This window comes from Perca fluviatilis, chromosome 24, assembly GCF_010015445.1.
Source record: "Perca fluviatilis chromosome 24, GENO_Pfluv_1.0, whole genome shotgun sequence".
Lineage (NCBI taxonomy): Eukaryota > Metazoa > Chordata > Actinopteri > Perciformes > Percidae > Perca > Perca fluviatilis.
In genome coordinates this window covers 16047332-16068815 of record NC_053135.1, presented here as the reverse complement: position 1 = coordinate 16068815, position 21484 = coordinate 16047332, and the positions used below count along the sequence as shown (strand labels likewise).

The window sequence follows — 21484 nt, the reverse complement described above, 5'->3', positions numbered from 1 at the left end:
AAGGGGGTCCTTAAAGGCAAACAAATACAATACATTCACAATTAGACAATGAGGAAACCTCAAGGAAAACATACATCATCAGACATACATACATACTGACAAACAAAAGCAAAGCTCTCCTTCACACCAAAACCACCCATATCCTCCCCATTTAAACCACTAAATATTAGACAGTAAACAGTGAAGGTCATTCATATACAGTTAAATAAAAAATAAAAAAATAAAAATAAAAAATCAAGCATGAGAAAAACAGTTATATGCAAATAATTAAGAAGAGCCATCTTAAACTGATGAAAAGAGGAGATAGATCTAAAAGACCTAGGTAAACCATTCCAGTCGGAAGGGGCTTTAAATTTAAAGGTTCTCCTCCCAATTTTTTTTTATATATGTGGTACAGAGCGGTCAGTATCTCTTAAACTATAGGGTGATTGATATAAAATCAAGTGTTGTTTCAGATAGAATGGGTAGTTTGAAAAAATGCATTTATGAACAAACTGCAACCAGTGAAACTGACGTCTAGCAGTTAGTGAAAGAAGATTCAATGACTGATACATTTGACAGTGATGGGTTCTAAATGGACACCTCATAAGGTTATGTACCTTATATCAGCTGTAAATCAAGTACTGTAAATAATGTAAGTAGTGAGTTTTAATCACACTATAATTTACCATTTCCTTTAGAGTGTTTTCAACTAAACAACATGAATTTCTTATTCAAGTGCTATAAACAAACAATACCGTACTTCAATACAATGTAAGGTAGGTTTAATTGAGTATTTTCTCTCCTACTACTTTATCTCCTGCTTTCCTATTGTACGTTTATATTGTATATGTATCTATTTTTATAGCTTTAGTTACTTTGCATATTCATATTAATTATAAAAAATATTATAAATAATCTATGATGTATTAACTTGGATAAAGAGGAGTCTTAATTGGTATGCTAGCTGCTAAATCAAACTTCCGCTGTTATTTTGGTGAAAGTAACTCAAAAGTAATGCAAAAGTAGTGTAACGCATTACAATTCAGAGACAGTAACTAGTAATCTATAATGTATTACATTTTGGAAGTAACTTGCCCACCACTGTCCTCGACGCACGGGCCCGGGTTTGTCTCCAACCTGTGGCCGTTTGCTGCATGCAATTCCCCCCTTTCTCTCCCCTTTAATTTTTTTCAGCTGTCCTGTCAATAAAGGCCTAAAAATGGGCAAAAAATAATCTAAAAAAAAAACAAACTAAGCAACAGCACCTCCATGCTTGTTTCTGTAAAATTAAAACTTCCATTGTCTTACACCTTGTATAAGCGGTATAATGTACTGGCTAATTGACACATTCTAACATAGCTAAGATTATGCTGAGGTTTGCAGTGTTAAAGTCCCCAAGAGGAACGATAAGCTATTCTGGATATTTCCTTCCATGTTAGTTAACTGGTCAGTCAGGTGTTGTATTACCTCACTAAACCAGTCCTGAAATCAGAGATTCCCTCTTTTAAAAACACCTTCGCCCAACGTGGGGCTCGAACCCACGACCCTGAGATTAAGAGTCTCATGCTCTACCGACTGAGCTAGCCGGGCAATTTTCACCCACAGTTTAGTTGCTTCGCTAACTTTGGACCCATCGTCTCATCGTAGCTGTAGCCCGTTAGCCGACAAGTAGTCCTTTCTAAAGAGTTCCTCTGTCTGTATAGCCCTTCCACAATTTTAGTAATCCGGCCGGGAAGAGGGGGACTGTTCTGAGAATTTGCTAAATAATTCCAGAGCGATGGCACTTCTAGAATGTTAATACCAGTTCTAGAATTTCAAGTCGTAGAATTAGAATGTCAGGTTAACGTTCTAGAATTTTAAGATGCGGTTACAGAGTTCTTCTGTCTTTGTAGCCCTTCCAGAATCTTAGTAATACGGAGAGGGGGACTGTTCTGAGAACTTGCTAAATAATTCCAGAGCGATGGCACTTCTAGAATGTTAATACCAGTTCTAGAATTTGAAGTTGTAGAATTAGCATGTCAGGTTGAAGTTCTAGAATTTTACGATGTGGTTCAAGATTGTAACATGTTAACGAACAGCCTCTACAGTCCTTTGTGTCAACTTATTCCATTTGCTACCAGGGTAGCATACTTGTAACATCCTGTGTAGCATGGGGATAAGGTAAATGTTCAGATGGAATGCAAAGAGTGGTAATCACTGCAACCACAAGGTGCTGCTGGGATTTGAACCCAGGATCTCCTGTTTACTAAACAGGCACTTTCACCAACTAAGCCACAGCACCTCCACGCTTCTTTCTGTAAAATTAAACCTTCCATTGTCTTACACCTTGTATAAGCTGTATAATGTACTGGCTGATTGATACATTCTAAGATTATGCTGAGGTTTGCAGTGTTAAAGTCCCCAAGAGGAACGATAAGCTATTCTGGATATTTGCTTCCATGTTAGTTAACTGGTCAGTCAGGTGTTGTATTACCTCACTAACCCAGTCCTGAAATCAGAGATTCCCTCTTTTAAAAACACCTTCGCCCAACGTGGGGCTCGAACCCACGACCCTGAGATTAAGAGTCTCATGCTCTACCGACTGAGCTACGGGCCGAAGCAATTTTCACCCACAGTTTAGTTGCTTCGCTAACTTTGGACCCATCGTCTCATCGTAGCTGTAGCCCGTTAGCCGACAAGTAGTCCTTTCTAAAGAGTTCCTCTGTCTGTGTAGCCCTTCCAGAATTTTAGTAATCCGGCCGGGAAGAGGGGGACTTTTCTGAGAATTTGCTAAATAATTCCAGAGCGATGGCACTTCTAGAATGTTAATACCAGTTCTAGAATTTTAAGTCGTAGAATTAGAATGTCAGGTTAACGTTCTAGAATTTTAAGATGCGGTTACAGAGTTCTTCTGTCTTTGTAGCCCTTCCAGAATCTTAGTAATACGGAGAGGGGGACTGTTCTGAGAACTTGCTAAATAATTCCAGAGCGATGGCACTTCTAGAATGTTAATACCAGTTCTAGAATTTGAAGTTGTAGAATTAGCACGTCAGGTTGAAGTTCTAGAATTTTACGATGTGGTTCAAGATTATAACATGTTAACGAACAGCCTCTACAGTCCTTTGTGTCAACTTATTCCATTTGCTACCAGGGTAGCATACTTGTAACATCCTGTGTAGCATGGGGATAAGGTAAATGTTCAGATGGAATGCAAAGAGTGGTAATCACTGCAACCACAAGGTGCTGCTGGGATTTGAACCCAGGATCTTCTGTTTACTAAACAGGCACTTTCACCAACTAAGCCACAGCACCTCCATGCTTCTTTCTGTAAAATTAAACCTTCCATTGTCTTACACCTTGTATAAGCTGTATAATGTACTGGCTGATTGATACATTCTAAGATTATGCGGAGGTTTGCAGTGTTAAAGTCCCCAAGAGGAACGATAAGCTATTCTGGATATTTGCTTCCATGTTAGTTAACTGGTCAGTCAGGTGTTGTATTACCTCACTAACCCAGTCCTGAAATCAGAGATTCCCTCTTTTAAAAACACCTTCGCCCAACGTGGGGCTCGAACCCACGACCCTGAGATTAAGAGTCTCATGCTCTACCGACTGAGCTAGCCGGGCAATTTTCACCCACAGTTTAGTTGCTTCGCTAACTTTGGACCCATCGTCTCATCGTAGGGCCCGTTAGCCGAACAAGTAGTCCTTTCTAAAGAGTTCCTCTGTCTGTGTAGCCCTTTCCAGAATTTTAGTAATCCGGCCGGAAGAGGGGACTGTTCTGAGAATTTGCTAAATAATTCCAGAGCGATGGCACTTCTAGAATGTTAATACCATTTCTAGAATTTTAAGTCGTAGAATTAGAATGTCAGGTTAACGTTCTAGAATTTTAAGATGCGGTTACAGAGTTCTTCTGTCTTTGTAGCCCTTCCAGAATCTTAGTAATACGGAGAGGGGGACTGTTCTGAGAACTTGCTAAATAATTCCAGAGCGATGGCACTTCTAGAATGTTAATACCAGTTCTAGAATTTGAAGTTGTAGAATTAGCACGTCAGGTTGAAGTTCTAGAATTTTACGATGTGGTTCAAGATTGTAACATGTTAACGAACAGCCTCTACAGTCCTTTGTGTCAACTTATTCCATTTGCTACCAGGGTAGCATACTTGTAACATCCTGTGTAGCATGGGGATAAGGTAAATGTTCAGATGGAATGCAAAGAGTGGTAATCACTGCAACCACAAGGTGCTGCTGGGATTTGAACCCAGGATCTCCTGTTTACTAAACAGGCACTTTCACCAACTAAGCCACAGCACCTCCATGCTTGTTTCTGTAAAATTAAACCTTCCATTGTCTTACACCTTGTATAAACTGTATAATGTACTGGCTAATTGATACATTCTAAGCTTATGCTGAGGTTTGCAGTGTTAAAGTCCCCAAGAGGAACGATAAGCTATTCTGGATATTTGCTTCCATGTTAGTTAACTGGTCAGTCAGGTGTTGTATTACCTCACTAACCCAGTCCTGAAATCAGAGATTCCCTCTTTTAAAAACACCTTCGCCCCAAAGGGCCGGCTCGAACCCGACCGAACCCTGAGATTAAGAGTCTCATGCTCTACCGACTGAGCTAGCCGGGGAAATTTTCACACAGAGCTTAATTGCTTCGCTAACTTTGGACCCATCGTTTCATCGGAGCTGTAGCCCGCATTCGCCGACAAGTAGTCCTTTCTAAAGAGTTCCTCTGTCTGTGTAGCCCTTCCAGAATTTTTAGTAATCCGCGCCGGGAAGAGGGAACTGTTCTGAGAATTTGCAAAATAATTCCAGAGCGATGGCACTTCTAGAATGTTAATACCATTTCTAGAATTTTAAGTCGTAGAATTAGAATGTCAGGTTAACGTTCTAGAATTTTAAGATGGTTACGTTACAGAGTTCTTCTGTCTTTGTAGCCCCTTTCAGAATCTTAGTAATGCGGAGAGGGGGACTGTTCTGAGAACTTGCTAAATAATTCCAGAGCGATGGCACTTCTAGAATGTTAATACCAGTTCTAGAATTTGAAGTTGTAGAATTAGCACGTCAGGTTGAAGTTCTAGAATTTTTACATGGTGTGGTTCAAGATTGTAACATGTTAACGAACAGCCTTTACAGTCCTTTGTGTCAACTTATTCCATTTGCTACCAGGGTAGCATACTTGTAACATCCTGTGTAGCATGGGGATAAGGTAAATGTTCAGATGGAATGCAAAGAGTGGTAATCACTGCAACCACAAGGTGCTGCTGGGATTTGAACCCAGGATCTCCTGTTTACTAGACAGGCACTTTCACCAACTAAGCCACAGCACCTCCACGCTTCTTTCTGTAAAATTAAACCTTCCATTGTCTTACACCTTGTATAAGCTGTATAATGTACTGGCTGATTGATACATTCTAAGATTATGCTGAGGTTTGCAGTGTTAAAGTCCCCAAGAGGAACGATAAGCTATTCTGGATATTTGCTTCCATGTTAGTTAACTGGTCAGTCAGGTGTTGTATTACCTCACTAACCCAGTCCTGAAATCAGAGATTCCCTCTTTTAAAAACACCTTCGCCCAACGTGGGGCTCGAACCCACGCCAACCCTGAGATTAAGAGTCTCAGTGCTCTACCGACTGAGCTAGCCGGGCAATTTTCACCCACAGTTTAGTTGCTTCGCTAACTTTGGACCCATCGTCTCATCGTAGCTGTAGCCCGTTAGCCGACAAGTAGTCCTTTCTAAAGAGTTCCTCTGTCTGTGTAGCCCTTCCAGAATTTTAGTAATCCGGCCGGGAAGAGGGGGACTGTTCTGAGAATTTGCAAAATAATTCCAGAGCGATGGCACTTCTAGAATGTTAATACCATTTCTAGAATTTTAAGTCGTAGAATTAGAATGTCAGGTTAACGTTCTAGAATTTTAAGATGCGGTTACAGAGTTCTTCTGTCTTTGTAGCCCTTCCAGAATCTTAGTAATACGGAGAGGGGGACTGTTCTGAGAACTTGCTAAATAATTCCAGAGCGATGGCACTTCTAGAATGTTAATACCAGTTCTAGAATTTGAAGTTGTAGAATTAGCACGTCAGGTTGAAGTTCTAGAATTTTACGATGTGGTTCAAGATTGTAACATGTTAACGAACAGCCTCTACAGTCCTTTGTGTCAACTTATTCCATTTGCTACCAGGGTAGCATACTTGTAACATCCTGTGTAGCATGGGGATAAGGTAAATGTTCAGATGGAATGCAAAGAGTGGTAATCACTGCAACCACAAGGTGCTGCTGGGATTTGAACCCAGGATCTCCTGTTTACTAGACAGGCACTTTCACCAACTAAGCCACAGCACCTCCACGCTTCTTTCTGTAAAATTAAACCTTCCATTGTCTTACACCTTGTATAAGCTGTATAATGTACTGGCTGATTGATACATTCTAAGATTATGCTGAGGTTTGCAGTGTTAAAGTCCCCAAGAGGAACGATAAGCTATTCTGGATATTTGCTTCCATGTTAGTTAACTGGTCAGTCAGGTGTTGTATTACCTCACTAACCCAGTCCTGAAATCAGAGATTCCCTCTTTTAAAAACACCTTCTCCCAACGTGGGGCCCGAACCCACGACCCTGAGATTAAGAGTCTCATTGCTCTACCGACCGAGCTAGCCGGGCAATTTTCACACAGAGTTTAATTGCTTCGCGCACTTTGGACCCATCGTCTCATCGTATCTGTAGCCCGCGGTGCGCGACAAGTAGTCCTTTCTAAAGAGTTCCTCTGTCTGTGTAGCCCTTCCAGAATTTTAGTAATCCGGCCGGAAAAGGGGGACTGTTCTGAGAATTTGCAAAATAATTCCAGAGCGATGGCACTTCTAGAATGTTAATACCATTTCTAGAATTTTAAGTCGTAGAATTAGAATGTCAGGTTAACGTTCTAGAATTTTAAGATGCGGTTACAGAGTTCTTCTGTCTTTGTAGCCCTTCCAGAATCTTAGTAATACGGAGAGGGGGACTGTTCTGAGAACTTGCTAAATAATTCCAGAGCGATGGCACTTCTAGAATGTTAATACCAGTTCTAGAATTTGAAGTTGTAGAATTAGCACGTCAGGTTGAAGTTCTAGAATTTTACGATGTGGTTCAAGATTGTAACATGTTAACGAACAGCCTCTACAGTCCTTTGTGTCAACTTATTCCATTTGCTACCAGGGTAGCATACTTGTAACATCCTGTGTAGCATGGGGATAAGGTAAATGTTCAGATGGAATGCAAAGAGTGGTAATCACTGCAACCACAAGGTGCTGCTGGGATTTGAACCCAGGATCTCCTGTTTACTAGACAGGCACTTTCACCAACTAAGCCACAGCACCTCCATGCTTGTTTCTGTAAAATTAAACCTTCCATTGTCTTACACCTTGTATAAGCTGTATAATGTACTGGCTGATTGATACATTCTAAGATTATGCTGAGGTTTGCAGTGTTAAAGTCCCCAAGAGGAACGATAAGCTATTCTGGATATTTGCTTCCATGTTAGTTAACTGGTCAGTCAGGTGTTGTATTACCTCGCATAACCCAGTCCTGAAATCAGAGATTCCCTCTTTTAAAAACACCTTCGCCAACGTGGGGCCCGGAACCCACCGACCCTGAGATTAAGAGTCTCATGCTCTACCGACTGAGCTAGCCGGGCAATTTTCACACACAGTTTAGTTGCTTCGCTAACTTTGGACCCATCGTCTCATCGTAGCTGTAGCCCGTTAGCCGACAAGTAGTCCTTTCTAAAGAGTTCCTCTGTCTGTGTAGCCCTTCCAGAATTTTAGTAATCCGGCCGGGAAGAGGGGGACTGTTCTGAGAATTTGCAAAATAATTCCAGAGCGATGGCACTTCTAGAATGTTAATACCATTTCTAGAATTTTAAGTCGTAGAATTAGAATGTCAGGTTAACGTTCTAGAATTTTAAGATGCGGTTACAGAGTTCTTCTGTCTTTGTAGCCCTTCCAGAATCTTAGTAATACGGAGAGGGGGACTGTTCTGAGAACTTGCTAAATAATTCCAGATAATTCCGTGGGCTCTAGAATGTTAATACCAGTTCTAGAATTTGAAGTTGTAGAATTAGCACGTCAGGTTGAAGTTCTAGAATTTTACGATGTGGTTCAAGATTGTAACATGTTAACGAACAGCCTCTACAGTCCTTTGTGTCAACTTATTCCATTTGCTACCAGGGTAGCATACTTGTAACATCCTGTGTAGCATGGGGATAAGGTAAATGTTCAGATGGAATGCAAAGAGTGGTAATCACTGCAACCACAAGGTGCTGCTGGGATTTGAACCCAGGATCTCCTGTTTACGCACGAAACCGCACTTTCACCAACTAAGCCACAGCACCTCCACGCTTCTTTCTGTAAAATTAAACCTTCCATTGTCTTACACCTTGTATAAGCTGTATAATGTACTGGCTGATTGATACATTCTAAGATTATGCTGAGGTTTGCAGTGTTAAAGTCCCCAAGAGGAACGAAAGCTATTCTGGATATTTGCTTCCATGTTAGTTAACTGGTCAGTCAGGTGTTGTATTACCTCACTAACCCAGTCCTGAAATCAGAGATTCCCTCTTTTAAAACACCTTCGCCCCAACGGTGGTGGGGCTCCGAACCCACGACCCTGAGATTAAGAGTCTCATGCTCTACCGAATGAGCTAGCTGCGGGGCAATTTTCACCCACAGTTTAGTTGCTTCGCTAACTTTGGACCCATCGTCTCATCGTAGCTGTAGCCCGTTAGCCGACAAGTAGTCCTTTCTAAAGAGTTCCTCTGTCTGTGTAGCCCTTCCAGAATTTTAGTAATCCGGCCGGGAAGAGGGGGACTGTTCTGAGAATTTGCAAAATAATTCCAGAGCGATGGCACTTCTAGAATGTTAATACCATTTCTAGAATTTTAAGTCGTAGAATTAGAATGTCAGGTTAACGTTCTAGAATTTTAAGATGCGGTTACAGAGTTCTTCTGTCTTTGTAGCCCTTCCAGAATCTTAGTAATACGGAGAGGGGGACTGTTCTGAGAACTTGCTAAATAATTCCAGAGCGATGGCACTTCTAGAATGTTAATACCAGTTCTAGAATTTGAAGTTGTAGAATTAGCACGTCAGGTTGAAGTTCTAGAATTTTACGATGTGGTTCAAGATTGTAACATGTTAACGAACAGCCTCTACAGTCCTTTGTGTCAACTTATTCCATTTGCTACCAGGGTAGCATACTTGTAACATCCTGTGTAGCATGGGGATAAGGTAAATGTTCAGATGGAATGCAAAGAGTGGTAATCACTGCAACCACAAGGTGCTGCTGGGATTTGAACCCAGGATCTCCTGTTTACTAAACAGGCACTTTCACCAACTAAGCCACAGCACCTCCACGCTTCTTTCTGTAAAATTAAACCTTCCATTGTCTTACACCTTGTATAAGCTGTATAATGTACTGGCTGATTGATACATTCTAAGATTATGCTGAGGTTTGCAGTGTTAAAGTCCCCAAGAGGAACGATAAGCTATTCTGGATATTTGCTTCCATGTTAGTTAACTGGTCAGTCAGGTGTTGTATTACCTCACTAACCCAGTCCTGAAATCAGAGATTCCCCTCTTTAAAAACACCTTTTGCCCAACGTGGGGCTCGAACCCGACCCACCCCCGAGATTAAGAGTCTCATGCTCTACCGACTGAGCTAGCCGGGCAATTTTCACACACAGTTTAGTTGCTTCGCTAACTTTGGACCCATCGCTCATCATGTAGCTGTAGCCCGTTAGCCCGACAAACAGTAGTCCTTTCTAAAGAGTTCCTCTGTCTGTGTAGCCCTTTCAGAATTTTAGTAATCCGGCCGGGAAGAGGGGGACTGTTCTGAGAATTTGCAAAATAATTCCAGAGCGATGGCACTTCTAGAATGTTAATACCATTTCTAGAATTTTAAGTCGTAGAATTAGAATGTCAGGTTAACGTTCTAGAATTTTAAGATGCGGTTACAGAGTTCTTCTGTCTTTGTAGCCCTTCCAGAATCTTAGTAATACGGAGAGGGGGACTGTTCTGAGAACTTGCTAAATAATTCCAGAGCGATGGCACTTCTAGAATGTTAATACCAGTTCTAGAATTTGAAGTTGTAGAATTAGCACGTCAGGTTGAAGTTCTAGAATTTTACGATGTGGTTCAAGATTGTAACATGTTAACGAACAGCCTCTACAGTTTTCTGTACTCCTTATTGCATTTGCTAATTCCAGGGTAGCATACTTGTAACATCCTGTGTAGCATGGGGATAAGGCAAATGTTCAGATGGAATGCAAAGAGTGGTAATCACTGCAACCACAAGGTGCTGCTGGGATTTGAACCCAGGATCTCCTGTTTACTAGACAGGCACTTTCACCAACTAAGCCACAGCACCTCCACGCTTCTTTCTGTAAAATTAAACCTTCCATTGTCTTACACCTTGTATAAGCTGTATAATGTACTGGCTCATTGGATACATTCTAAGATTATGCTGAGGTTTGCAGTGTTAAAGTCCCCAAGAGGAACGATAAGCTATTCTGCATATTTGCTTCCATGTTAGTTAACTATTCATTCAGGTGTTGTATTACCTCACTAACCCAGTCCTGAAATCAGAGATTCCCTCTTTTTAAAAACACCTTCGCCTCAACGTAGGCCTCGAACCCGACCACCCTGAGATTAAGAGTCTCATGCTCTACCGACTGAGCTAGCCGGGCAATTTTCAATTCAGTTATTTGTTTTAACTTTGGACCCATCGTCTCATCGTAGCTGTAGCCCGTTGGCCGACAAGTAGTCCTTTCTAAAGAGTTCCCTTCGTCTGTGTAGCCCTTCCAGAATTTTAGTAATCCGGCCGGGAAGAGGGGGACTGTTCTGAGAATTGCTGCAAAATAATTCCAGAGCGATGGCACTTCTAGAATGTTAATACCATTTCTAGAATTTTAAGTCGTAGAATTAGAATGTCAGGTTAACGTTCTAGAATTTTAAGATGCGGTTACAGAGTTCTTCTGTCTTTGTAGCCCTTCCAGAATCTTAGTAATACGGAGAGGGGGACTGTTCTGAGAACTTGCTAAATAATTCCAGAGCGATGGCACTTCTAGAATGTTAATACCAGTTCTAGAATTTGAAGTTGTAGAATTAGCACGTCAGGTTGAAGTTCTAGAATTTTACGATGTGGTTCAAGATTGTAACATGTTAACGAACAGCCTCTACAGTCCTTTGTGTCAACTTATTCCATTTGCTACCAGGGTAGCATACTTGTAACATCCTGTGTAGCATGGGGATAAGGTAAATGTTCAGATGGAATGCAAAGAGTGGTAATCACTGCAACCACAAGGTGCTGCTGGGATTTGAACCCAGGATCTCCTGTTTACTAGACAGGCACTTTCACCAACTAAGCCACAGCACCTCCACGCTTCTTTCTGTAAAATTAAACCTTCCATTGTCTTACACCTTGTATAAGCTGTATAATGTACTGGCTGATTGATACATTCTAAGATTATGCTGAGGTTTGCAGTGTTAAAGTCCCCAAGAGGAACGATAAGCTATTCTGGATATTTGCTTCCATGTTAGTTAACTGGTCAGTCAGGTGTTGTATTACCTCACTAACCCAGTCCTGAAATCAGAGATTCCCTCTTTTAAAAACACCTTCGCCCAACGTGGGGCTCGAACCCACGACCCTGAGATTAAGAGTCTCATGCTCTACCGACTGAGCTAGCCGGGCAATTTTCACCCACAGTTTAGTTGCTTCGCTAACTTTGGACCCATCGTCTCATCGTAGCTGTAGCCCGTTAGCCGACAAGTAGTCCTTTCTAAAGAGTTCCTCTGTCTGTGTAGCCCTTCCAGAATTTTAGTAATCCGGCCGGGAAGAGGGGGACTGTTCTGAGAATTTGCAAAATAATTCCAGAGCGATGGCACTTCTAGAATGTTAATACCATTTCTAGAATTTTAAGTCGTAGAATTAGAATGTCAGGTTAACGTTCTAGAATTTTAAGATGCGGTTACAGAGTTCTTCTGTCTTTGTAGCCCTTCCAGAATCTTAGTAATACGGAGAGGGGGACTGTTCTGAGAACTTGCTAAATAATTCCAGAGCGATGGCACTTCTAGAATGTTAATACCAGTTCTAGAATTTGAAGTTGTAGAATTAGCACGTCAGGTTGAAGTTCTAGAATTTTACGATGTGGTTCAAGATTGTAACATGTTAACGAACAGCCTCTACAGTCCTTTGTGTCAACTTATTCCATTTGCTACCAGGGTAGCATACTTGTAACATCCTGTGTAGCATGGGGATAAGGTAAATGTTCAGATGGAATGCAAAGAGTGGTAATCACTGCAACCACAAGGTGCTGCTGGGATTTGAACCCAGGATCTCCTGTTTACTAGACAGGCACTTTCACCAACTAAGCCACAGCACCTCCACGCTTCTTTCTGTAAAATTAAACCTTCCATTGTCTTACACCTTGTATAAGCTGTATAATGTACTGGCTGATTGATACATTCTAAGATTATGCTGAGGTTTGCAGTGTTAAAGTCCCCAAGAGGAACGATAAGCTATTCTGGATATTTGCTTCCATGTTAGTTAACTGGTCAGTCAGGTGTTGTATTACCTCACTAACCCAGTCCTGAAATCAGAGATTCCCTCTTTTAAAAACACCTTCGCCCAACGTGGGGCTCGAACCCACGACCCTGAGATTAAGAGTCTCATGCTCTACCGACTGAGCTAGCCGGGCAATTTTCACACAGAGCTTAATTGCTTCGCTAACTTTGGACCCATCGTCTCATCGTAGCTGTAGCCCGTTAGCCGACAAGTAGTCCTTTCTAAAGAGTTCCTCTGTCTGTGTAGCCCTTCCAGAATTTTAGTAATCCGGCCGGGAAGAGGGGGACTGTTCTGAGAATTTGCAAAATAATTCCAGAGCGATGGCACTTCTAGAATGTTAATACCATTTCTAGAATTTTAAGTCGTAGAATTAGAATGTCAGGTTAACGTTCTAGAATTTTAAGATGCGGTTACAGAGTTCTTCTGTCTTTGTAGCCCTTCCAGAATCTTAGTAATACGGAGAGGGGGACTGTTCTGAGAACTTGCTAAATAATTCCAGAGCGATGGCACTTCTAGAATGTTAATACCAGTTCTAGAATTTGAAGTTGTAGAATTAGCACGTCAGGTTGAAGTTCTAGAATTTTACGATGTGGTTCAAGATTGTAACATGTTAACGAACAGCCTCTACAGTCCTTTGTGTCAACTTATTCCATTTGCTACCAGGGTAGCATACTTGTAACATCCTGTGTAGCATGGGGATAAGGTAAATGTTCAGATGGAATGCAAAGAGTGGTAATCACTGCAACCACAAGGTGCTGCTGGGATTTGAACCCAGGATCTCCTGTTTACTAGACAGGCACTTTCACCAACTAAGCCACAGCACCTCCATGCTTGTTTCTGTAAAATTAAACCTTCCATTGTCTTACATATTGTATAAGCTGTATAATGTACTGGCTGATTGATACCATTCTAAGATTATGCTGAGGTTTGCAGTGTTAAAGTCCCCAAGAGGAACGATAAGCTATTCTGGATATTTGCTTCCATGTTAGTTAACTGGTCAGTCAGGGGTTGTATTACCTCACTAACCCAGTCCTGAAATCAGAGATTCCCTCTTTTAAAAACACCTTCGCTAACGTCCGGGGCTCGAACCCACGACCCTGAGATTAAGAGTCTCATGCTCTACCGACTGAGCTAGCCGGGCAATTTTCACCCACAGTTTAGTTGCTTACTACTTTGGACCCATCGTCTCATCGTAAGCGCTCGCCCGTTAGCCGACAAGTAGTCCTTTCTAAAGAGTTCCTCTGTCTGTGTAGCCCTTCCAGAATTTTAGTAATCCGGCCGGAAGAGGGGGACTGTTCTGAGAATTTGCAAAATAATTCCAGAGCGATGGCACTTCTAGAATGTTAATACCAGTTTCAAGAATTTTAAGTAGTAGAATTAGAATGTCAGGTTAACGTTCTAGAATTTTAAGATGCGGTTACAGAGTTCTTCTGTCTTTGTAGCCCTTCCAGAATCTTAGTAATAACGGAGAGGGGACTGTTCTGAGAACTTGCTAAATAATTCCAGAGCGATGGCACTTCTAGAATGTTAATACCAGTTCTAGAATTTGAAGTTGTAGAATTAGCACGTCAGGTTGAAGTTCTAGAATTTTACGCATTTGGTTCAAGATTGTAACATGTTCAGAACAGCCTCTACAGTCCTTTGTGTCAACTTATTCCATTTGCTACCAGGGTAGCATACTTGTAACATCCTGTGTAGCAATGGGGATAAGGTAAATGTTCAGATGGAATGCAAAGAGTGGTAATCACTGCAACCACAAGGTGCTGCTGGGATTTGAACCCAGGATCTCCTGTTTACTAGACAGGCACTTTCACCAACTAAGCCACAGCACCTCCACGCTTTTCTTTCTGTAAAATTAAACCTTCCATTGTCTTACACCTTGTATAAGCTGTATAATGTACTGGCTAATTGATACATTCTAAGATTATGCTGAGGTTTGCAGTGTTAAAGTCCCCAAGAGGAACGATAAGCTATTCTGGATATTTGCTTCCATGTTAGTTAACTGGTCAGTCAGGTGTTGTATTACCTCACGACCCAGCCGTCCTGAAATCAGAGATTCCCTCTTTTAAAAACACCTTCCCTCAACGTGGGGCTCAGAACCCGACCACGAGAGAGATTAAGAGTCTCATGCTCTACCGACTGAGCTAGCCGGGCAAATTTTTCACAACCAGTTTAGTTTAGCGCGCTAACTTTGGACCCATCGTCTCATCGTAGCTGTAGCCCGATTAGACGACAAGTAGTCCTTTCTAAAGAGTTCCTCTGTCTGTGTAGCCCTTCCAGAATTTTAGTAATCCGGCCCGGAAGAGGGGGACTGTTCTGAGAAATTTGCAAAATAATTTCAGAGCGATGGCACTTCTAGAATGTTAATACCATTTCTAGAATTTTAAGTCCGTAGAATTAGAATGTCAGGTTAACGTTCTAGAATTTTAAGATCGATTTACAGAGTTCTTCTGTCTTTGTAGCCCTTCCAGAATCTTAGTAATACGGAGAGGGGGACTGTTCTGAGAACTTGCTAAATAATTCCAGAGCGATGGCACTTCTAGAATGTTAATACCAGTTCTAGAATTTGAAGTTGTAGAATTAGCACGTCAGGTTGAAGTTCTAGAATTTTACGATGTGGTTCAAGATTGTAACATGTTAACGAACAGCCTCTACAGTCCTTTGTGTCAACTTATTCCATTTGCTACCAGGGTAGCATACTTGTAACATCCTGTGTAGCATGGGGATAAGGTAAATGTTCAGATGGAATGCAAAGAGTGGTAATCACTGCAACCACAAGGTGCTGCTGGGATTTGAACCCAGGATCTCCTGTTTACTAAACAGGCACTTTCACCAACTAAGCCACAGCACCTCCACGCTTCTTTCTGTAAAATTAAACCTTCCATTGTCTTACACCTTGTATAAGCTGTATAATGTACTGGCTGATTGATACATTCTAAGATTATGCTGAGGTTTGCAGTGTTAAAGTCCCCAAGAGGAACGATAAGCTATTCTGGATATTTGCTTCCATGTTAGTTAACTGGTCAGTCAGGTGTTGTATTACCTCACTAACCCAGTCCTGAAATCAGAGATTCCCTCTTTTAAAAACACCTTCGCCCAACGTGGGGCTCGAACCCACGACCCTGAGATTAAGAGTCTCATGCTCTACCGACTGAGCTAGCCGGGCAATTTTCACCCACAGTTTAGTTGCTTCGCTAACTTTGGACCCATCGTCTCATCGTAGCTGTAGCCCGTTAGCCGACAAGTAGTCCTTTCTAAAGAGTTCCTCTGTCTGTGTAGCCCTTCCAGAATTTTAGTAATCCGGCCGGAAGAGGGGACTGTTCTGAGAATTTGCAAAATAATTCCAGAGCGATGGCACTTCTAGAATGTTAATACCATTTCTAGAATTTCAGTAAGTTAGAATTAGAATGTCAGGTTAACGTTCTAGAATTTTAAGATGCGGTTACAGAGTTCTTCTGTCTTTGTAGCCCTTCCAGAATCTTAGTAATACGGAGAGGGGGACTGTTCTGAGAACTTGCTAAATAATTCCAGAGCGATGGCACTTCTAGAATGTTAATACCAGTTCTAGAATTTGAAGTTGTAGAATTAGCACGTCAGGTTGAAGTTCTAGAATTTTACGATGTGGTTCAAGATTGTAACATGTTAACGAACAGCCTCTACAGTCCTTTGTGTCAACTTATTCCATTTGCTACCAGGGTAGCATACTTGTAACATCCTGTGTAGCATGGGGATAAGGTAAATGTTCAGATGGAATGCAAAGAGTGGTAATCACTGCAACCACAAGGTGCTGCTGGGATTTGAACCCAGGATCTCCTGTTTACTAGACAGGCACTTTCACCAACTAAGCCACAGCACCTCCACGCTTCTTTCTGTAAAATTAAACCTTCCATTGTCTTACACCTTGTATAAGCTGTATAATGTACTGGCTGATTGATACATTCTAAGATTATGCTGAGGTTTGCAGTGTTAAAGTCCCCAAGAGGAACGATAAGCTATTCTGGATATTTGCTTCCATGTTAGTTAACTGGTCAGTCAGGTGTTGTATTACCTCACTAACCCAGTCCTGAAATCAGAGATTCCCTCTTTTAAAAACACCTTCGCCCAACGTGGGGCTCGAACCCACGACCCTGAGATTAAGAGTCTCATGCTCTACCGACTGAGCTAGCCGGGCAATTTTCACCCACAGTTTAGTTGCTTCGCTAACTTTGGACCCATCGTCTCATCGTAGCTGTAGCCCGTTAGCCGACAAGTAGTCCTTTCTAAAGAGTTCCTCTGTCTGTGTAGCCCTTCCAGAATTTTAGTAATCCGGCCGGGAAGAGGGGGACTGTTCTGAGAATTTGCAAAATAATTCCAGAGCGATGGCACTTCTAGAATGTTAATACCATTTCTAGAATTTTAAGTCGAAGAATTAGAATGTCAGGTTAACGTTCTAGAATTTTAAGATGCGGTTACAGAGTTCTTCTGTCTTTGTAGCCCTTCCAGAATCTTAGTAATACGGAGAGGGGGACTGTTCTGAGAACTTGCTAAATAATTCCAGAGCGATGGCACTTCTAGAATGTTAATACCAGTTCTAGAATTTGAAGTTGTAGAATTAGCACGTCAGGTTGAAGTTCTAGAATTTTACGATGTGGTTCAAGATTGTAACATGTTAACGAACAGCCTCTACAGTCCTTTGTGTCAACTTATTCCATTTGCTACCAGGGTAGCATACTTGTAACATCCTGTGTAGCATGGGGATAAGGTAAATGTTCAGATGGAATGCAAAGAGTGGTAATCACTGCAACCACAAGGTGCTGCTGGGATTTGAACCCAGGATCTCCTGTTTACTAGACAGGCACTTTCACCAACTAAGCCACAGCACCTCCACGCTTCTTTCTGTAAAATTAAACCTTCCATTGTCTTACACCTTGTATAAGCTGTATAATGTACTGGCTGATTGATACATTCTAAGATTATGCTGAGGTTTGCAGTGTTAAAGTCCCCAAGAGGAACGATAAGCTATTCTGGATATTTGCTTCCATGTTAGTTAACTGGTCAGTCAGGTGTTGTATTACCTCACTAACCCAGTCCTGAAATCAGAGATTCCCTCTTTTAAAAACACCTTCGCCCAACGTAGGCCTCGAACCCGACGCCCTGAGATTAAGAGTCTCATGCTCTACCGACTGAGCTAGCCGGGCAATTTTCACCCACAGTTTAGTTGCTTCGCTAACTTTGGACCCATCGTCTCATCGTAGCTGTAGCCCGTTAGCCGACAAGTAGTCCTTTCTAAAGAGTTCCTCTGTCTGTGTAGCCCTTCCAGAATTTTAGTAATCCGGCCGGGAAGAGGGGGACTGTTCTGAGAATTTGCAAAATAATTCCAGAGCGATGGCACTTCTAGAATGTTAATACCATTTCTAGAATTTTAAGTCGTAGAATTAGAATGTCAGGTTAACGTTCTAGAATTTTAAGATGCGGTTACAGAGTTCTTCTGTCTTTGTAGCCCTTCCAGAATCTTAGTAATACGGAGAGGGGGACTGTTCTGAGAACTTGCTAAATAATTCCAGAGCGATGGCACTTCTAGAATGTTAATACCAGTTCTAGAATTTGAAGTTGTAGAATTAGCACGTCAGGTTGAAGTTCTAGAATTTTACGATGTGGTTCAAGATTGTAACATGTTAACGAACAGCCTCTACAGTCCTTTTGTGTCAACTTATTCCATTTGCTACCAGGGTAGCATACTTGTAACATCCTGTGTAGCATGGGGATAAGGTAAATGTTCAGATGGAATGCAAAGAGTGGTAATCACTGCAACCACAAGGTGCTGCTGGGATTTGAACCCAGGATCTCCTGTTTACTAGACAGGCACTTTCACCAACTAAGCCACAGCACCTCCACGCTTCTTTCTGTAAAATTAAACCTTCCATTGTCTTACACCTTGTATAAGCTGTATAATGTACTGGCTGATTGATACATTCTAAGATTATGCTGAGGTTTGCAGTGTTAAAGTCCCCAAGAGGAACGATAAGCTATTCTGGATATTTGCTTCCATGTTAGTTAACTGGTCAGTCAGGTGTTGTATTACCTCACTAACCCAGTCCTGAAATCAGAGATTCCCTCTTTTTAAAAACACCTTCGCCCAACGTAGGGCTCCGAACCCGACCTTGGAGATTAAGAGTCTCATGCTCTACCGACTGAGCTAGCCGGGCAATTTTCACCCACAGAGCTTAGTTGCTTCCGCTAACTTTGGACCCATCGTCTCATCGTAGCTGTAGCCCCGTATGGCCCGACAAGTAGTCCTTTCTAAAGAGTTCCTCTGTCTGTGTAGCCCTTCCAGAATTTTTAGTAATCCGGCCGGAAGAGGGGGACTGTTCTGAGAATTTGCAAAATAATTCCAGAGCGATGGCACTTCTAGAATGTTAATACCATTTCTAGAATTTTAAGTCGTAGAATTAGAATGTCAGGTTAACGTTCTAGAATTTTAAGATGAACGGTTACAGAGTTCTTCTGTCTTTGTAGCCCTTCCAGAATCTTAGTAATACGGAGAGGGGACTGTTCTGAGAACTTGCTAAATAATTCCAGAGCGATGGCACTTCTAGAATGTTAATACCAGTTCTAGAATTTGAAGTTGTAGAATTAGCACGTCAGGTTGAAGTTCTAGAATTTTACGATGTGGTTCAAGATTGTAACATGTTAACGAACAGCCTCTACAGTCCTTTGTGTCAACTTATTCCATTTGCTACCAGGGTAGCATACTTGTAACATCCTGTGTAGCATGGGGATAAGGTAAATGTTCAGATGGAATGCAAAGAGTGGTAATCACTGCAACCACAAGGTGCTGCTGGGATTTGAACCCAGGATCTCCTGTTTACTAAACAGGCACTTTCACCAACTAAGCCACAGCACCTCCACGCTTCTTTCTGTAAAATTAAACCTTCCATTGTCTTACACCTTGTATAAGCTGTATAATGTACTGGCTGATTGATACATTCTAAGATTATGCTGAGGTTTGCAGTGTTAAAGTCCCCAAGAGGAACGATAAGCTATTCTGGATATTTGCTTCCATGTTAGTTAACTGGTCAGTCAGGTGTTGTATTACCTCACTAACCCAGTCCTGAAATCAGAGATTCCCTCTTTTAAAAAACCCTTCACCAACGTAGGCCTCCGAACCCACCACCTGAGATTAAGAGTCTCATGCTCTACCGACTGAGCTAGCCGGGCAATTTTCACCCACAGTTTAGTTGCTTCGCTAACAATTTTTGGACCCATCGTCTCATCGTAGCTGTAGCCCGTTAGCCGACAAGTAGTCCTTTCTAAAGAGTTCCTCTGTCTGTGTAGCCCTTCCAGAATTTTAGTAATCCGGCCGGGAAGAGGGGGACTGTTCTGAGAATTTGCAAAATAATTCCAGAGCGATGGCACTTCTAGAATGTTAATACCATTTCTAGAATTTTAAGTCGTAGAATTAGAATGTCAGGTTAACGTTCTAGAATTTTAAGATGCGGTTACAGAGTTCTTCTGTCTTTGTAGCCCTTCCAGAATCTTAGTAATACGGAGAGGGGGACTGTTCTGAGAACTTGCTAAATAATTCCAGAGCGATGGCACTTCTAGAATGTTAATACCAGTTCTAGAATTTGAAGTTGTAGAATTAGCACGTCAGGTTGAAGTTCTAGAATTTTACGATGTGGTTCAAGATTGTAACATGTTAACGAACAGCCTCTACAGTCCTTTGTGTCAACTTATTCCATTTGCTACCAGGGTAGCATACTTGTAACATCCTGTGTAGCATGGGGATAAGGTAAATGTTCAGATGGAATGCAAAGAGTGGTAATCACTGCAACCACAAGGTGCTGCTGGGATTTGAACCCAGGATCTCCTGTTTACTAGACAGGCACTTTCACCAACTAAGCCACAGCACCTCCACGCTTCTTTCTGTAAAATTAAACCTTCCATTGTCTTACACCTTGTATAAAGCTGTATAATGTACTGGCTGATTGATACATTCTAAGATTATGCTGAGGTTTGCAGTGTTAAAGTCCCCAAGAGGAACGATAAGCTATTCTTGGATATTTGCTTCCATGTTAGTTAACTGGTCAGTCAGGTGTTGTATTACCTCACTAACCCCGTCCTGAAATCAGAGATTCCCTCTTTTAAAAACACCTTCGCCAACGTGGGGGGCTCGAACCCACGACCCTGAGATTAAGAGTCTCATGCTCTACCGACTGAGCTAGCCGGGCAATTTTCACCCACAGTTTAGTTGCTTCGCTAACTTTGGACCCATCGTCTCATCGTAGCTGTAGCCCGTTAGCCGACAAGTAGTCCTTTCTAAAGAGTTCCTCTGTCTGTGTAGCCCTTCCAGAATTTTAGTAATCCGGCCGGGAAGAGGGGGACTGTTCTGAGAATTTGCTAAATAATTCCAGAGCGATGGCACTTCTAGAATGTTAATACCATTTCTAGAATTTTAAGTCGTAGAATTAGAATGTCAGGTTAACGTTCTAGAATTTTAAGATGCGGTTACAGAGTTCTTCTGTCTTTGTAGCCCTTCCAGAATCTTAGTAATACGGAGAGGGGGACTGTTCTGAGAACTTGCTAAATAATTCCAGAGCGATGGCACTTCTAGAATGTTAATACCAGTTCTAGAATTTGAAGTTGTAGAATTAGCACGTCAGGTTGAAGTTCTAGAATTTTACGATGTGGTTCAAGATTGTAACATGTTAACGAACAGCCTCTACAGTCCTTTGTGTCAACTTATTCCATTTGCTACCAGGGTAGCATACTTGTAACATCCTGTGTAGCATGGGGATAAGGTAAATGTTCAGATGGAATGCAAAGAGTGGTAATCACTGCAACCACAAGGTGCTGCTGGGATTTGAACCCAGGATCTCCTGTTTACTAAACAGGCACTTTCACCAACTAAGCCACAGCACCTCCACGCTTCTTTCTGTAAAATTAAACCT

The 21484-nt window shown here is 41.7% G+C and overlaps 32 non-coding genes across 32 annotated transcripts; all 32 read right to left on the bottom strand.

Moving 5' to 3' along the window:
- Nucleotides 1-1499: 1499 nt before the first annotated feature.
- Nucleotides 1500-1572, bottom strand: trnak-cuu. Its single transcript has one exon. It is a non-coding gene; the product is annotated as a tRNA-Lys (tRNA).
- A 617-nt stretch (nucleotides 1573-2189) lies between these two features.
- trnat-agu lies at nucleotides 2190-2263 on the bottom strand. The gene has a single exon. It is a non-coding gene; the product is annotated as a tRNA-Thr (tRNA).
- A 242-nt stretch (nucleotides 2264-2505) lies between these two features.
- On the bottom strand, nucleotides 2506-2576 carry trnak-cuu. The gene has a single exon. It is a non-coding gene; the product is annotated as a tRNA-Lys (tRNA).
- A 623-nt stretch (nucleotides 2577-3199) lies between these two features.
- On the bottom strand, nucleotides 3200-3273 carry trnat-agu. The gene has a single exon. It is a non-coding gene; the product is annotated as a tRNA-Thr (tRNA).
- Nucleotides 3274-3515: 242 nt separating this feature from the next.
- Nucleotides 3516-3588, bottom strand: trnak-cuu. Its single transcript has one exon. It is a non-coding gene; the product is annotated as a tRNA-Lys (tRNA).
- A 613-nt stretch (nucleotides 3589-4201) lies between these two features.
- trnat-agu lies at nucleotides 4202-4275 on the bottom strand. The gene has a single exon. It is a non-coding gene; the product is annotated as a tRNA-Thr (tRNA).
- A 948-nt stretch (nucleotides 4276-5223) lies between these two features.
- Nucleotides 5224-5297, bottom strand: trnat-agu. The gene has a single exon. It is a non-coding gene; the product is annotated as a tRNA-Thr (tRNA).
- Nucleotides 5298-5539: 242 nt separating this feature from the next.
- On the bottom strand, nucleotides 5540-5616 carry trnak-cuu. The gene has a single exon. It is a non-coding gene; the product is annotated as a tRNA-Lys (tRNA).
- A 617-nt stretch (nucleotides 5617-6233) lies between these two features.
- On the bottom strand, nucleotides 6234-6307 carry trnat-agu. The gene has a single exon. It is a non-coding gene; the product is annotated as a tRNA-Thr (tRNA).
- A 242-nt stretch (nucleotides 6308-6549) lies between these two features.
- On the bottom strand, nucleotides 6550-6623 carry trnak-cuu. Its single transcript has one exon. It is a non-coding gene; the product is annotated as a tRNA-Lys (tRNA).
- Nucleotides 6624-7241: 618 nt separating this feature from the next.
- On the bottom strand, nucleotides 7242-7315 carry trnat-agu. The gene has a single exon. It is a non-coding gene; the product is annotated as a tRNA-Thr (tRNA).
- Nucleotides 7316-8568: 1253 nt separating this feature from the next.
- trnak-cuu lies at nucleotides 8569-8650 on the bottom strand. Its single transcript has one exon. It is a non-coding gene; the product is annotated as a tRNA-Lys (tRNA).
- A 617-nt stretch (nucleotides 8651-9267) lies between these two features.
- trnat-agu lies at nucleotides 9268-9341 on the bottom strand. Its single transcript has one exon. It is a non-coding gene; the product is annotated as a tRNA-Thr (tRNA).
- Nucleotides 9342-9584: 243 nt separating this feature from the next.
- trnak-cuu lies at nucleotides 9585-9660 on the bottom strand. Its single transcript has one exon. It is a non-coding gene; the product is annotated as a tRNA-Lys (tRNA).
- A 624-nt stretch (nucleotides 9661-10284) lies between these two features.
- On the bottom strand, nucleotides 10285-10358 carry trnat-agu. The gene has a single exon. It is a non-coding gene; the product is annotated as a tRNA-Thr (tRNA).
- A 934-nt stretch (nucleotides 10359-11292) lies between these two features.
- Nucleotides 11293-11366, bottom strand: trnat-agu. Its single transcript has one exon. It is a non-coding gene; the product is annotated as a tRNA-Thr (tRNA).
- A 242-nt stretch (nucleotides 11367-11608) lies between these two features.
- Nucleotides 11609-11681, bottom strand: trnak-cuu. The gene has a single exon. It is a non-coding gene; the product is annotated as a tRNA-Lys (tRNA).
- A 617-nt stretch (nucleotides 11682-12298) lies between these two features.
- On the bottom strand, nucleotides 12299-12372 carry trnat-agu. The gene has a single exon. It is a non-coding gene; the product is annotated as a tRNA-Thr (tRNA).
- Nucleotides 12373-12614: 242 nt separating this feature from the next.
- On the bottom strand, nucleotides 12615-12687 carry trnak-cuu. The gene has a single exon. It is a non-coding gene; the product is annotated as a tRNA-Lys (tRNA).
- Nucleotides 12688-13304: 617 nt separating this feature from the next.
- Nucleotides 13305-13378, bottom strand: trnat-agu. The gene has a single exon. It is a non-coding gene; the product is annotated as a tRNA-Thr (tRNA).
- Nucleotides 13379-14312: 934 nt separating this feature from the next.
- Nucleotides 14313-14386, bottom strand: trnat-agu. Its single transcript has one exon. It is a non-coding gene; the product is annotated as a tRNA-Thr (tRNA).
- A 945-nt stretch (nucleotides 14387-15331) lies between these two features.
- Nucleotides 15332-15405, bottom strand: trnat-agu. Its single transcript has one exon. It is a non-coding gene; the product is annotated as a tRNA-Thr (tRNA).
- A 242-nt stretch (nucleotides 15406-15647) lies between these two features.
- On the bottom strand, nucleotides 15648-15720 carry trnak-cuu. Its single transcript has one exon. It is a non-coding gene; the product is annotated as a tRNA-Lys (tRNA).
- A 616-nt stretch (nucleotides 15721-16336) lies between these two features.
- Nucleotides 16337-16410, bottom strand: trnat-agu. The gene has a single exon. It is a non-coding gene; the product is annotated as a tRNA-Thr (tRNA).
- A 242-nt stretch (nucleotides 16411-16652) lies between these two features.
- On the bottom strand, nucleotides 16653-16725 carry trnak-cuu. The gene has a single exon. It is a non-coding gene; the product is annotated as a tRNA-Lys (tRNA).
- A 617-nt stretch (nucleotides 16726-17342) lies between these two features.
- On the bottom strand, nucleotides 17343-17416 carry trnat-agu. The gene has a single exon. It is a non-coding gene; the product is annotated as a tRNA-Thr (tRNA).
- A 242-nt stretch (nucleotides 17417-17658) lies between these two features.
- On the bottom strand, nucleotides 17659-17731 carry trnak-cuu. Its single transcript has one exon. It is a non-coding gene; the product is annotated as a tRNA-Lys (tRNA).
- A 618-nt stretch (nucleotides 17732-18349) lies between these two features.
- trnat-agu lies at nucleotides 18350-18423 on the bottom strand. Its single transcript has one exon. It is a non-coding gene; the product is annotated as a tRNA-Thr (tRNA).
- A 940-nt stretch (nucleotides 18424-19363) lies between these two features.
- trnat-agu lies at nucleotides 19364-19437 on the bottom strand. Its single transcript has one exon. It is a non-coding gene; the product is annotated as a tRNA-Thr (tRNA).
- A 935-nt stretch (nucleotides 19438-20372) lies between these two features.
- trnat-agu lies at nucleotides 20373-20446 on the bottom strand. The gene has a single exon. It is a non-coding gene; the product is annotated as a tRNA-Thr (tRNA).
- Nucleotides 20447-20684: 238 nt separating this feature from the next.
- On the bottom strand, nucleotides 20685-20764 carry trnak-cuu. The gene has a single exon. It is a non-coding gene; the product is annotated as a tRNA-Lys (tRNA).
- A 617-nt stretch (nucleotides 20765-21381) lies between these two features.
- Nucleotides 21382-21455, bottom strand: trnat-agu. Its single transcript has one exon. It is a non-coding gene; the product is annotated as a tRNA-Thr (tRNA).
- Between the last annotated feature and the right edge of the window lie 29 nt (nucleotides 21456-21484).